This window comes from Trachinotus anak, unplaced genomic scaffold (assembly GCF_046630095.1).
Source record: "Trachinotus anak isolate AG129_WGS33_773 ecotype Australia unplaced genomic scaffold, CSIRO_AGI_Tana_v1 ptg000004l, whole genome shotgun sequence".
NCBI lineage: Eukaryota > Metazoa > Chordata > Actinopteri > Carangiformes > Carangidae > Trachinotus > Trachinotus anak.
Window position 1 is genome coordinate 18,831,118 of NW_027273855.1, and position 13,233 is coordinate 18,844,350.

The window sequence follows — 13,233 nt, forward strand, 5'->3', positions numbered from 1 at the left end:
TCTGCCACCGCCGCCGCTCTGAAAGGAAACCAGGAGCAGTTCTCAGCCGGCAATAATGCCTCCCAACTGTCACCATGGAAACTAATGACGGCCCAGGCTGGCAGCAGGAGGAGGGAGGGAGGGAAGGAGGGGGGGGGGAAAGGGGGTAGATGGAGAGGGAGGGAAGAGTTAAGTGAGAGAGAGATGAGTGGAGGAGGGAGAGAGGGAAAGAGGTAGCTATATGAAAGATGGGGGAAGTGTGTGTAAGTATCAGTGGGTGTGCCTGCACAGTTGTTGCATGAGTGTGTGTGTGTGAGGATATGAGTGACCTGGAGAGGAGGGAAGGTTTTGGTTTGCTACATAAGTGGAGTCTTCTTACTATTACCAGCAACTAATTATTATTTTATATTTCATCATCAATTAATTATCTGGTCCCTAAAATGTCACAAAGTAGCGAGAAATGCCCACAACTTCCTTTAAATTGCAGACACTTTATTTACAATGATATTAAATACAGCAAATACTCTCTGACTGATGTTTTTTCTTGTAAAATGGTTATTGTTCATGTCTATCAACCAAAAATAATTTGCATTTCTATTATGTAAATAATGATACAAAGCAAATGCTCACATTTAGCTAGAATCACTGGACGTTTGACTTTTTCTTTTTTTTTTGCTTGATAAATGACTCAAACAATTAATCAAACATTAAAAGTGTTGCTCAGTTGTATTTGTGCGAACTGACACACTGAATGATCGTTTCAGCAATAGTTCTTTCTGGAAAATAATTTGTATTTCTGTTGTGTAAATAATGAATGTTGCTGTATCCCTTGGGGAGCCACTTTACCACAAGTCTCTGGGGAGTACATCCGTGTCTCTGTGCGACTTCCCCCCACAGACATGAGGATCACAAAAGCTGCCAGGGTGACGCGCCCAAGCTGCTCCAACCCCTCTTCATATGCACATATAATTACAACCAACCCCCCTCTCCATATCTCTCTGCGTCCCCCTCCTCTTCCCACTCAATAGTTTGGGGTGACATCGGCCTGAAAGACGGGGTGACATTGCCCGACACCGGCTCTGAACCCTCAGACGAATGCCACCGATAACCATGGAAACACTGCAGGAATATCCTCGCTTCCAAAAACGATAACAGGGCTTTAAAGCTGAGTGTGTGAGGAGAGGAGCGGAAGAGAGGGAGAATGTAAAGAGGGGGATGGGTGGCTGTGTTCGATTCAGATTCAGGAAATGCAGGAGCTTTAAAATTGGAGGCGAGCTGCGAGTGGCTGAGAGTGGGTTAAAATGGGGCCTGATTGATCCTCCTGTTGAAACAGCAACAGTAACTACATCCTCCTGTGTGAGCCCCCTCACCTGCAGCTGCTTATTGTAGGCCATCTCTTGCTGAACTGATTGAAATTCTCAACACAGTGAATTGCACTGGATGGGGTGGGGGGGGTGGGGGGTTGGCGGACAGGTGCTGCTCTCCACAGTAATAAAACTGGCTGCTCAACCCAGCAGACCTGCTGAGGTGAAATATTCTCGCAAGCGGGAAAGACGAGATAGAGAATTGGTGCCGCAGCCACCCTGAGGGGGAGTCCAAATAAAGGGAGAAACCCATTTCAAATAAGAATAGAGCCTCGCCTTTGTGGGTTATCTAATGAGGCATGGTGCTCGTGCCCCCTCTTTACACCAAAGAGAGGAATGTGAGCTGTGGTTCAGGGAGGAATGTTGAACCTCTCGCCATCTTGTTGCCTCTTTTTAGTTTATGTGCAACAAGAGATTGCTGCTCAAAGTAGAATTTGGCTTTAAAAAGGGAAAACTTTCATTCCCATGTAGCAGCCTGGAATAAGCTTCCAGACACACAGCTGGATTCACTGACAGAAAATAGAGGATAGAGGAAATCAGGCAAGCTGGCACAGTTCTACTGCCCCTCTGTCACCCCTTACCACTCTCACTAATTACAACAATGATCTCTTTCCATCCGACCACAAAGAAGAAACTGTGTGATTACCAGTCGTCTCTGTCGCACATAAACCCACTGGGGTATTGACGTCTGACACTAGTCTAAATCTTCTCTGCTCTACTGACCTAAGGAGGGCATCTGCCACACATCTGCTCAGTGGGATCACCAACCACACACACTCGCTTCCATCCCTGTGTTACTCATACAGGGATGGAAAATACCACTCACTGCCTGCTTTTTTTATATTAAAAAAGGATGTGTATATCTTCCCTATTTAACATCATAATTAAGAACAGACTTTTTAAACTGTAACTGTTTAAACGGTTTCTTTCATAAGTTGACATGACAAGAGACATGGCAGAGAAACACGGGTATGTTTGCCCTTCTGTCTATGGATTACACTCTGCAGACTTTAAAGCATAGGATGCCACAGTTCACCGCCCGCCCTTGCTCTGCAACAAATACAGAGACATACACACACCAGTCCTGTCAACAATATGCAAAACACCGCATCAGCACTGTTTGAACGCCTGCCAAACTTCTGTCAACTGGCTTTGAAAGGACTGTGTTGAATTTGATCTGCACAAACACACAGTTTCCTTCTCTGTATCTAGTCCTGGTCTACTGCAGGTTCACTGAGGACTTAGCCCAGTTAGAGTCAGAAATCTGCATTGATAAATATTTAGATTTAAAAAGCCCAGATCAATAAGAGGCTTGATGCCATGGCACACTTGGTTTAGCTGCCTCGGCATGCACCCTGCGGATGAAAGCCGGAAGGAGGACACTGGGCTGTTGTCATGGAGACAATTCACATTCCACAGCATGTTGACCCGACTCCAGGATTTTTTCCAAAAAGACAACACAGACTCGCATGCACACGAATAAATCTACACACAGACTAACACACACACACACACACACACACTCAAATGTCACATACACACGAGCTGAAGCTGGGAAAACGAATAACTATAATGTTCACACGTCTCTGAAGGTCCAGGAGAGCCAGCAAGACACAACATCCAGACAAACCTCAACAGAGGAGAGAGGTCGTGGAAGGACACAGTTAATGCAGCCGGCGTCTTCCTCTGTTGCCGACACACATTCATGTTGACTCACTAAGCCCGGGGATCAGCTTTCTCTGAGGGGAATTACACTCACAAAGATTCAATACAGGGATCAATTAGAGCTTTCAGAAGGAAATAAGATTCGGTGATAGTTATGAATGAAGACAGGTGATCTCATGTGTCAAATATAATTGGTGTGCATCTGCCGTCATTGAATAAAAGTCTCTTTAACAGTCTGCCTGCTCAAATATTGACCCTGACGGTCTCTTTTACCTTAGCGCCTCAAACATTCAGCAGCTGAAAATCAAAGAGATTTTTGAAATTACTCTAACAAGCACACTGCCATCTTCCCTCTCTTAGGAGCCAAAGCCTCTCTTTAAAGGAGGAGTCATTAATATTTCACCCAGAGGAGAATCTTTTAATTCATTATTAATATTTAAACCTATCTGCTGCAGTACAGAGGTCTTATCTGAATTACAAAGAGGCTGGAGTCTAGCATAATCCGAGTATCTATGTTACCCCCTGATAGAAAAACAACAGACTAGACCTGCTGTTTCCTTTTGTTAGAGCAGTGCCAACTGGTGGAAGTGAGATCTGGAAATTGTATTTCTACACTGGTCCCATGCTGACTGTGGGTGCCTGGCCCTGGGGCATGGCGGAGATGGTGGGTGCAAAGCAGAAAGAAAAAAAAAGAAAAGAAACAGTTGGGGAGGAGACACGAGATACTATATTCCTTAAAAATAACAGCCAAAAAAAAAAAAACTTGCTTTATGTACATGGGTTACTAAGGTTCAGACTTCTTTGGTTTCATTCATTACATATTGGGGAGCAGTTTTGCTGATGTACCCCAGTTCAAACCATAACACTCAGTGGAATAATTATAATATAATTGCAAGAGTCGTTATTGTATGATCTGTTTTTCACGATGCTGCATCTATGAAACCAGGGGGAGCAAGTTTTTTAGAGTTAACCTGCAGTCAGCATTCTGCTAATGATCTCAATAAGCAGTAAAGCAATATTAGAAACAGCAGACAACAAATCCAGTGGACTTGTTATTTGACTTGAATCCCTGTCTGGAGGTCAGATTATTGTATTCTGTCTTGAGCAAAGATTAGTTTGACAACGCAAAAATAATAAACCACTCACATTTCCACACAGTTTCTTTTGTTGGTTTTTTTCCTGCAGCACTTGATTGTGCTTGACCAGCTTTGAAGTGCAGCATTCTGCCGGTGGAACATCACGATGCGGTGTTGAAAATGGTGTGATTTGGTTTCAAATGCTTTGCTGTTTATTTCCACTGAGTTACACTGCATTGCTTTGTTTGTCCTTGAGTATGGGCTTGAAAGGTGTGATGGAAGTGAGCATCCCTGTGATGGTTTGTAACTATTAAAGGCGTGACCGTTCGTGTATATGCGAGTGTGTGAGAGTGCGCGCACACGAGTGTGCGTCCACCCACGGTGCTTTTGGTCATCTGATGAGCTGCAAGCTCCTCTCTCCCTACAGCGCCCAGATGGCCTACGATTATGCACGGCTCAGTAGAGATTACTGTGCAGCAGAGATAGAGAGAGAAACACAGTAAAAATAAATGGTTCAAATGAGGAAGAAGTTGGCACACACAAAATGAAATGAGAGCACGAGGTATGTGGGGTCAAAGACACAGAGCGAGGGTGATGATGATGCAAAGCGGCCAGCTTCACCCAGCTCAGCTTCAACAGACGGCAAACACAAACAACTCCATCTGCACATAAAACATAAAACCTCTCAACTACATATCATTTCCACAGTTCTGTTTAGCTTTGAGATTTGTTGCGGAACACTTGTGACCAAAATGACACACTCAGATTTCATGTGTTGGAGTCACGTTCAGGAGGAAAGGGTTTGTAGGGTGAGGTAGCAGGTGATGGATGATGAAGGTCTGTGTGTTCGTGTGTGTGTGTCTCTGATGGGAATATCTCTAGCAAGGAATACACACGAGGACATTTGTCACCAGCAGCGAACTGACATGATTGATCACAAACTGGCAAGTAAAGTACACCCAAAAGAGCAGTGTGAAAAATGAGCAACGCTTCACTGAACCAACATCATTTAACTCTGGATGTGTTTACTGGGAGAGCTTCCTCTGGAGGGGAATCTGTAGAATCTACTCAACAATGAAATCTGCTTGAACGGTTTGGCCCATGTGCCTTTATACAGAGCTGATAGGAAAAGTCAGTGTTGCAGTATTTTAAGTATTTTCTCAACAACTTTTACACTGTAGTCTCCTGCTGGGGGCGGTTGCAGTGACACGCATGTGATTTAGAGACTACAAACTGTAAGAACACTGGGAGCAAATGCAGAATGCAAAACATCCAGAGCTTCCACTTGTGAATGAGTGAGCACATTCATACCTCACGCAGCTCACTGAAACTGAGATCAGCAACCCGGTCATATTTCTTCCACTGAATCAGATACAACAATGATGCAATCCCTCGCAGAATGTCATTTACAGAAGCAGGCCCACGAGCTACTTACCGTAATAGGGCTGAATCTTGTTGTGGTTATGAGCGCTTTACCTATAAGTGTATTGCTGGCACACTCTCCCAGCCGTCAACTAGATTAGAGGAGGGTGACTGCCGTCTAGCTGTTTTGTTTTTGTTTATCACTTACTGACTTGCAAGCAGAGCGCAGCAGCAGAGTCATGCTGCAGAAGGCCAGCATGATATGTGTGTATGTGTTTGTGTGTCTTAGCTTAATGAGACTCATCGTTTAGCTTTGAAGAGCAGTGTAGTGATAGATGGCAGTTTTACAACCTACAGTATATGCACTTTATATTTCAAGCATGTTTTTGGAGGAAATTAATTACAACGATTTAGCTTCAGAAGCGTAAATCAGCACAGAGAGCAGGCTTTCCAGGAAATCAGCTGACACGTGTGCATACACATATGCACACACACACACACACAGACACACACACACACACACACACACACACACACACACATGCATGGATTACATGCAGATGCCAGGCAGCTTGCGGCAGTTAGTTGTTTTATTACATTTTGACCTTTCAGGATCGATGTAAATCTAATGAAGGGCTTGTTAGTGAATTAGGGCCTCAATGAAAAAAAAAATGCTGAAAGCCTGAAATAACTGTTTGAGGAAGATAATCCACAACGGGCCACGGGAACAGGATCCATCTGTGTGGATGTAGCTCTCATCTCCTCATTAGGCGCAGGGTGTTACGACTGTCCTGTGATGAGAGCTGTGGCTGGTGCAAGGCATGCTGGAAGCAGGCGGCGCAGTGCAGTGGCCATAGAAGCTCACAGGTTCAATTCTCTGGGTGACAGTTTATAACTAAGGGAGGATCTAGGTGACACATCTTAACAGGAGGAGGGGGGAAATTCACCACTTCTAGTGAAAATGCAAGTCACTGCAAACTGCAGCCATTAAAGTGGTCAGAGTCCACACCTCGCTCCCATAAAATGGTGCTATCTTGTTTCACAAAGTCATTACAGAGTCAGTGCAGTATAGCATGATAAGATAAATGGCTGACGGGTAGTGCAGACTATAATAGGAAAAAGGAGAGGAGACAGTGGAGAGTCAGCCTGCTGTTGTCAGGGTGACCTTCAGTGCGAGACACCTTGATGTCACCCAGAATGAGAGCAGAATGAGCTCCAGGTCTGTCTGGAGCCCAGAAGGGGGGAGGGAGAGGGAGAGGGAGAGAGAGGGAGAGAGAGAGAGAGAGAGAGAGAGAGAGAGAGAGCGAGCGCACAAAACTTCACAAACACATTACTCTTCAGCAGCAGTTTTTAAAGACCTTTTAGAACAATGGCTGTGACAGGAGGGTTTCTTTTTGGCTTGTGACTCCTAAAAACAAAGCAGTTGACTTACGACTTCTCATCTCAGCTTTTCTATCTTTTTTTTTCAATAACTTCTATAGGTCTGCAGAGGTTTAGAAAAACAGCAAAGACTAGAGTTAACATCATTTTGTGTGTGCAGAAATGTGTTTTTTTTTCTTGCTTCCCTGTCTCGTAATCATGTCTGATTTATTTTGCAACACCTTGTGGGAGTCCTGATACCCAGACTGAGATCCACTTCTTTAATCTAGACCCATATTGTAAGAATTTATTAATGATTATTACTTAAAATGCATACTGAAGGGGAGGTAATGATATCCTGTCTGTTATTTCAACTGCTGGTTAAAGAACTTCACAGGAATAACATAACGGTGCCATCTAGTGGTACAATACCTGCTGCACACTCAGCATAGTGGTGAGCGACAACTTACTACAGTTGAGAGATTTTTTTTTCTGTGGAAAATATCACCATCTGATATTATAAATGATATTTGTATAAAAAGCTGTGTCTCCTGCTTTATTTCATGCCCCTGAGTGAGCATATCATGGCTGACAGTAATAAGAGCTGACACTTAGAGTAAGAAGATGATTCTCAAAGCACACAAGTTTAACAAGAGAAGATGAATACATTCATAACAAATTACAAAAACTACAATACATAAATACACAATGCAATAAATACACAAAGCTTTCCCACTGACGGCAGCATCTTTTCTCATAATTATAGCTGTAATACCAAGACACTCAGGCAATAACACACTCATAGCAGTTGGGACTGTTGAATGGTGAATGCCTGCATCGAAAACAGAACGGCTGCAAACAATACAACTCTCACTATCTGGCAGTGCCTTATAGAGCACTAAATGAGAGCCCTGTTCAAACAGTTGTGCCATTTAAAGAGGAGCTTATCTGTGTCAGGCTAAGACTGGTAGTGTGAAAGAGAAAAGAGCAAGGAAAAGTTTAGAGCTTCCCGCTGACTGACAGGCCCCGAGGCTGTGTGTGTGTGTGTGTGTGTGTAGCCCACCACGATGCTTAAAATGTTAAGAAGGTCATTTAAGTGTTGGCTTTTAGTAGCATAACCGAGTGCTCTGCAGGATTTATTCCGTAACAATAATATACAGGCTTAAAGGAAGGAAGAGGAAAGGGAGAGAGACAATGGTTAATGACAACAGAAGGGCAGAGCAGAAGGGGGGGTGGAGGGTGGGAGGGCACCCAGGGGAGAGAGCATGGAGAATTCAACACAGGCTGCCTTTGTTGGCTGCAATCAGCCAGACTAGGAAGACATTTACAACATGGTTTATGGCTGTATCAGGTGAGTGAGTGTGAATGGTGGAGTGTGTGTGGTGATTAGGAGAGGTGGGGGTGTAGGGGGGGTGGTGGACCAAACTTAGCTGAAAGGACGTTAAGTCCTCAGGGATCAATCATGATTTTGCAAATCACGTACAGTTTACTTTACTGTTAACCATTTTCTAAAGCATATAAGAGTTTAGATTGATTCCCTCTCCTCCAGGCAGCCGCTGTGGTATAAAAATCAACGTCCAGAAATCTGAGATGGGTTATCGATCATCGTTTCATTGGTAGAGTTACATGCGGCTGCAACCAGGGACCAAACAGCATCCATGTAATGCAGGAACATACCAAACCATATCCATGTTTGGCTGCTGACTGGCTTTTTAATGCTGCACTTCTCAGCAGCTGAGTGTCCTTGAAAACACGTCCATAGGGAATTTTTGCAAAACAATTCCTGCTCATAACCAGAATCTCACATAAAATAATTTAACCTTGACAAAAAATAATAAGCTGAGTGTGAGTTTCTGGAGGATTTGAATCCAGAGAGAAATATGTATACAGTCTAGTATATATATAGATATTTCACAATTTTTAAAAAATCTAATAATAATCAGCATATTACTAAATTCATAATCTCAATAGGCTTGATGCAGATCTCTTGAGGGATAAGACTGGTGGTATTGTCAAGAAATCACATGAGAAGACCAAAGGCAACAGTGCTTTACTGCATCTCTCAGTACATCTGACTTCCCCAGCCTGTTTGTGGGACTCAGCCTAAGCCCTCAGCCTAAGTAGAGTTGTGTGGCTCATTGATGTTAATTCAATTCATTGTTGGCTGTGTTTTTTTCATGAGATTTGTTGGCAATAAGAGGAATATAGAACATCACAAGATCCTTTCCTTTATATTTGGTTATTGAATGGTGACTGTATATACTGAACAGGACATTTTACAAACAAACTTGCCAACACTGTTTCTAAATGATCTCATACCTCGGTTTCTTGTTACCTATCGACCATTCAGATGTATCAGCCGGGCTCTGGACACAACTGTTCAACTATTTTTTCATGGGCCAAGATTCACACTCTGGATTCAGTGTTGCCATTAAAGCTGTGGGAGCCAGAATGCAGATGCTCACCATTTAACCTAGAAGTGACCTCCACCTGGCTCCATCTCCCTCTTTCTCTCCCTCCTCCTCCTCCTCCTCTTCCTCCCTGCCTCCCTCTTCTCCAGATCCCCCTGCCTCACCCCAGTGTGTACAGGAAGCCCTGCTTCTAGAGAGCCTGCTCTTCTGATGATCAGAGAGGAAAAACACAATGCCTTCAGTGTGCTAGAAAGGAGCTCAACTCATAAAATGCGCACAAGCACACACACACACACACGCACAAAGGGAGAGAAATAGAATGGAACATGCTTTTACTATTAAGGCTCTGTTTTTTTCTTTCCATATGACTTTCCCAGGAAAATCCCCCTCATCAGTGTAGGTCCAGTCCAGACAGACAGCAGACTGGAGAAGAGACACAGATACACACAGACGCAGAGGGCTGTGGAGAAATTGACCTTCTTATCCTGTGACTGAGTCACAAACAAAGACTTTTAGGGTGTTAAAGGCCACCGAGCTGGGCCCTTTCTCTGTTTTATTTATCAGATCTCAGCACTGACCTCAGATTTCTTTTTCCCCATTTTTAGGCAGGCCACGAAGAGTCAGTCATTGACCTTCAATGAGCACGCCCACTCTCAGAAGATTAAAAGTAGTACAGACTAGCATCTGGCTTACATACGACTCCATGTATCTAGACGACCAGGATGAGATTAATTTAGTCTCTGGGGTAATGCTCAATATTTGACATGTCTGTCCTTTATTGGGTGACACCGAGTAATTCTGTCCATTTCTAGAAGGCCTCAACAGTTGGTACCATTTAGAAAATCTAGGTCACTTCCGCCTTCTGTGTGTGTGTGTATGTGCAAGAGTGTGTGTGTGTCAGCCAGACCCGACTATAAGCCAAGAGACCTCCAGTATAAACATATTGTGCAGGAAGGAGTGCTGCTCTGAACAGAAACATCCTAATACCAAACAGCATTTGACTCAACACTACTGCTATCCCTGCTGTCACACTCCAGCTCACACTTACTAATCTGTTAAAACTAAGTGTCAGTCTGATCCTCTGATGTGGCTAGTGGGTCGTTTGTATTTGAATCTTGATTTTGATACCACTGCTTTATTGCATACTTCAGCTGAGCCCTAAAAGCTTGACTGTTTTGTCACAGACCTCTGCCTAAAGATGAGTGAGAGATGGAAATTTATAGCCTTTTTCCTCCACATGGTACAGACTCAACTTAGCTCTACTCGCTTTTGGTACCAGGTATTTCTTTTTCCACTACAGATAGTACCCACTTGATGCAGCATTGTTACTATAGCCATGGAGCACCTTACTATAGCTACGAACCAACAAAGCTATTGTGCAACAATGGAGGATATCAAGGGGGTACCAACAGACGCAGTAGTGATGATTATTTCTGACCAATTATTAGTATGCAGAGCTTTTACATCACCTTTTTGTATCAGCTCACTTGGAGCCTCAGCGGAGGTGATACCAAAGAAAAGGTACCAGGTACTGTCCACAACTTTTGCCAGATGGAAAACCAAAAAGGCGAGAAGAGTCCAGTCCAGTTGAGCTGGTACCCTGCAGTGGCAAGGAGCTATTAAAGCACTAACTTGTTTGCTACGTGACATTGATGCAAAGACTAATATTACAAGTCTGTCCAGCTATGGTTCTGATACAGGTTCTTCTTCTACACACTGTAATCACGAAAAACAAACATTTTGATTCTTGGGAATTTTTGGGACAACAAATGGCACATTTTCTTATTATGGTTCCCAAGTCGGTTGTCAGGACCCTTCCAGGGATCATCACAAATCAAAAGCAATGGGAACCACCCATCGTTCCCAACAACCATGGCCTTACAGGCTACTTCCAATTCAAGAGAACAGTTAGGAGTGGTGACAAGTTGAGACAATATTATTTTTCAATTATCATGCAAATTGATGTAACAACTCAAATATGGCATCGTTCAAAACACACCTCTCAAAGGAGCGTGCCTGCAAATGACTCAAGAACCTGTTAAACAGGAGCGTCAATGTACAGCAACCACAAAGTATTCACTCTGGCTATAGACGTAGGAACCATCACAAACAAACTAGTTTCGAATAACACCCAGTTCAGGTTTAATGCTTTCAGTCCAGTGTAAAGTCATCATCCATGTGTCTTATGTATGCTTTAGTCTTATGTTAGCAAACCTAATAAACTCCTGTCTTATCTAGTGTAAAGGTAGACTTGAGGCGTTTTAACACGATCACTGTAACAACCTGACATGATTACAGACATTTACAGTCTACAGGAAGCTCGGGTGAAGACTTGAAGATGGGACTCCATCATGCAGTGCAGTGCAGAAAAAAAAGGCTAAAATGACCTGTCAGAAAAAAGGTCAATCACATCAGAGGCTCCTTTTAAAGACACACACACTCACCCACACACACACACACACACACATACTTGTACTTCTATCTTTGTGAGGACTCTCATTGACATAATGCATTCCCTAGCCCCTTACCCTAACCTTAACCATCACAACTGAGTGCCTAACCCTAACCCTGACCCTAACCTTAACCTAAACCTAATTCTAACCATAACTCTAAAACCAAGTCTTAACCCTCAACATGTGATTTGAAGGTGTCTCAAAAAGTGAGGACCGGCCAAAATGTCCTCACTTTCCCAAAATGTCCTCACTCTGTTAGTAAAATACTTTTTTTGGTCCTTATTATGTAGCAAGTACAAGTACACACACACACACACACACACACACACACACACACACACACACTCACTCACTCACTCACTCACTCTCACACACACACAAAGTGCAACTCCGTCTTAGCTGAAGTCTTTGCAACAGCAGGGCCCACACATGACCACCATTAGGAAAATCAATGTGACACTCAGGCAGGACAGGAAAGAGCCTGAAGCTCCTGAATGGCCCTGAAACTGAGTCATGCTCGCTCTCTCTCTCTCTCACACACACACACACACTCACACATAAGCAGAATGAGACAGAGACGGAGGATTTGAGTATTTAGGGGACGTTAGAGATTGGTGCCTTACGGGAACACAACTTGTTGGATGACTGGCCTGTTGGTCACCTTGAGAATGTCAACATCAAAATCATCCATGAGTACAACAGTAGACTGTTTGCTTCAGTGCTATCGCTATGCTAAGTGATCATAACCAACTGGCACCTTCCCAGGTAGTGGCACTGATCTTTCAGTGATAAAGAGTAGAATCTGACCTATACATCAGTGGAGCTGATATCATCAGCTGAAATTAGCTTCTCATAGACATATCAGCATTAGTGTATATGTCGACCAGTAAGTAACAAAATAAATTGCACTACAGAAATGCCAAAAATAGCCAGTTCAGGATTACAACATTTGTCCATCAGAGCAAACAATGGCAAACAATTTGTATATGTCAATACTTCTGTGCAGCATCTTCAGCTACAGTCCAGATAACATGGGTGAGCACAGGTTTTGATTCTGGACTCTGTCATAGAGCGCATATATAAAGGTTTTTATGTACAGTCTATGGTGTCCGTACAGGCATGATAGTACCAAACCTGGCAACCTCACTGAGACGACATGACTTAATTGTCTCAGTGAGGTTATCTTGTTAACAGTCACAATATCAGATTTTCACTAAACAATTACCATCGCCTAAAACGTCACGATAACAATATTAACATCATTTCAAGCTATAGAAAATTAGAAAAGGCAAACTGATAAATAAAATATCCACAAGACCTAAAAAAAAACAAACAAAAAAAAAAAACCCCAAAAACAAATTGATATTTCATTCTTTAAATATCACAGTCATACTGCTATATCGCAACACCTGTAATGTGCACAGTTCCAGTTCAATTCAGCAATAGTAAAGTAGTAAAGGTGAGCCATTGCTCCATTGCTAAATTAAGCTCATGTATGACAATAAGTGGTAGGCTACGTACGACCCATAACAGCCGGAGGGAATGTATGGCAAACGGAAAACAC

General features: G+C 43.1%; 1 protein-coding gene across 1 annotated transcript in view; it reads right to left on the reverse strand.

Moving 5' to 3' along the window:
- Positions 1-13,233, reverse strand: part of fgd (faciogenital dysplasia) — a 53,297-nt gene that overhangs the window by 37,325 nt on the left and 2,739 nt on the right. The window lies entirely within an intron of this gene.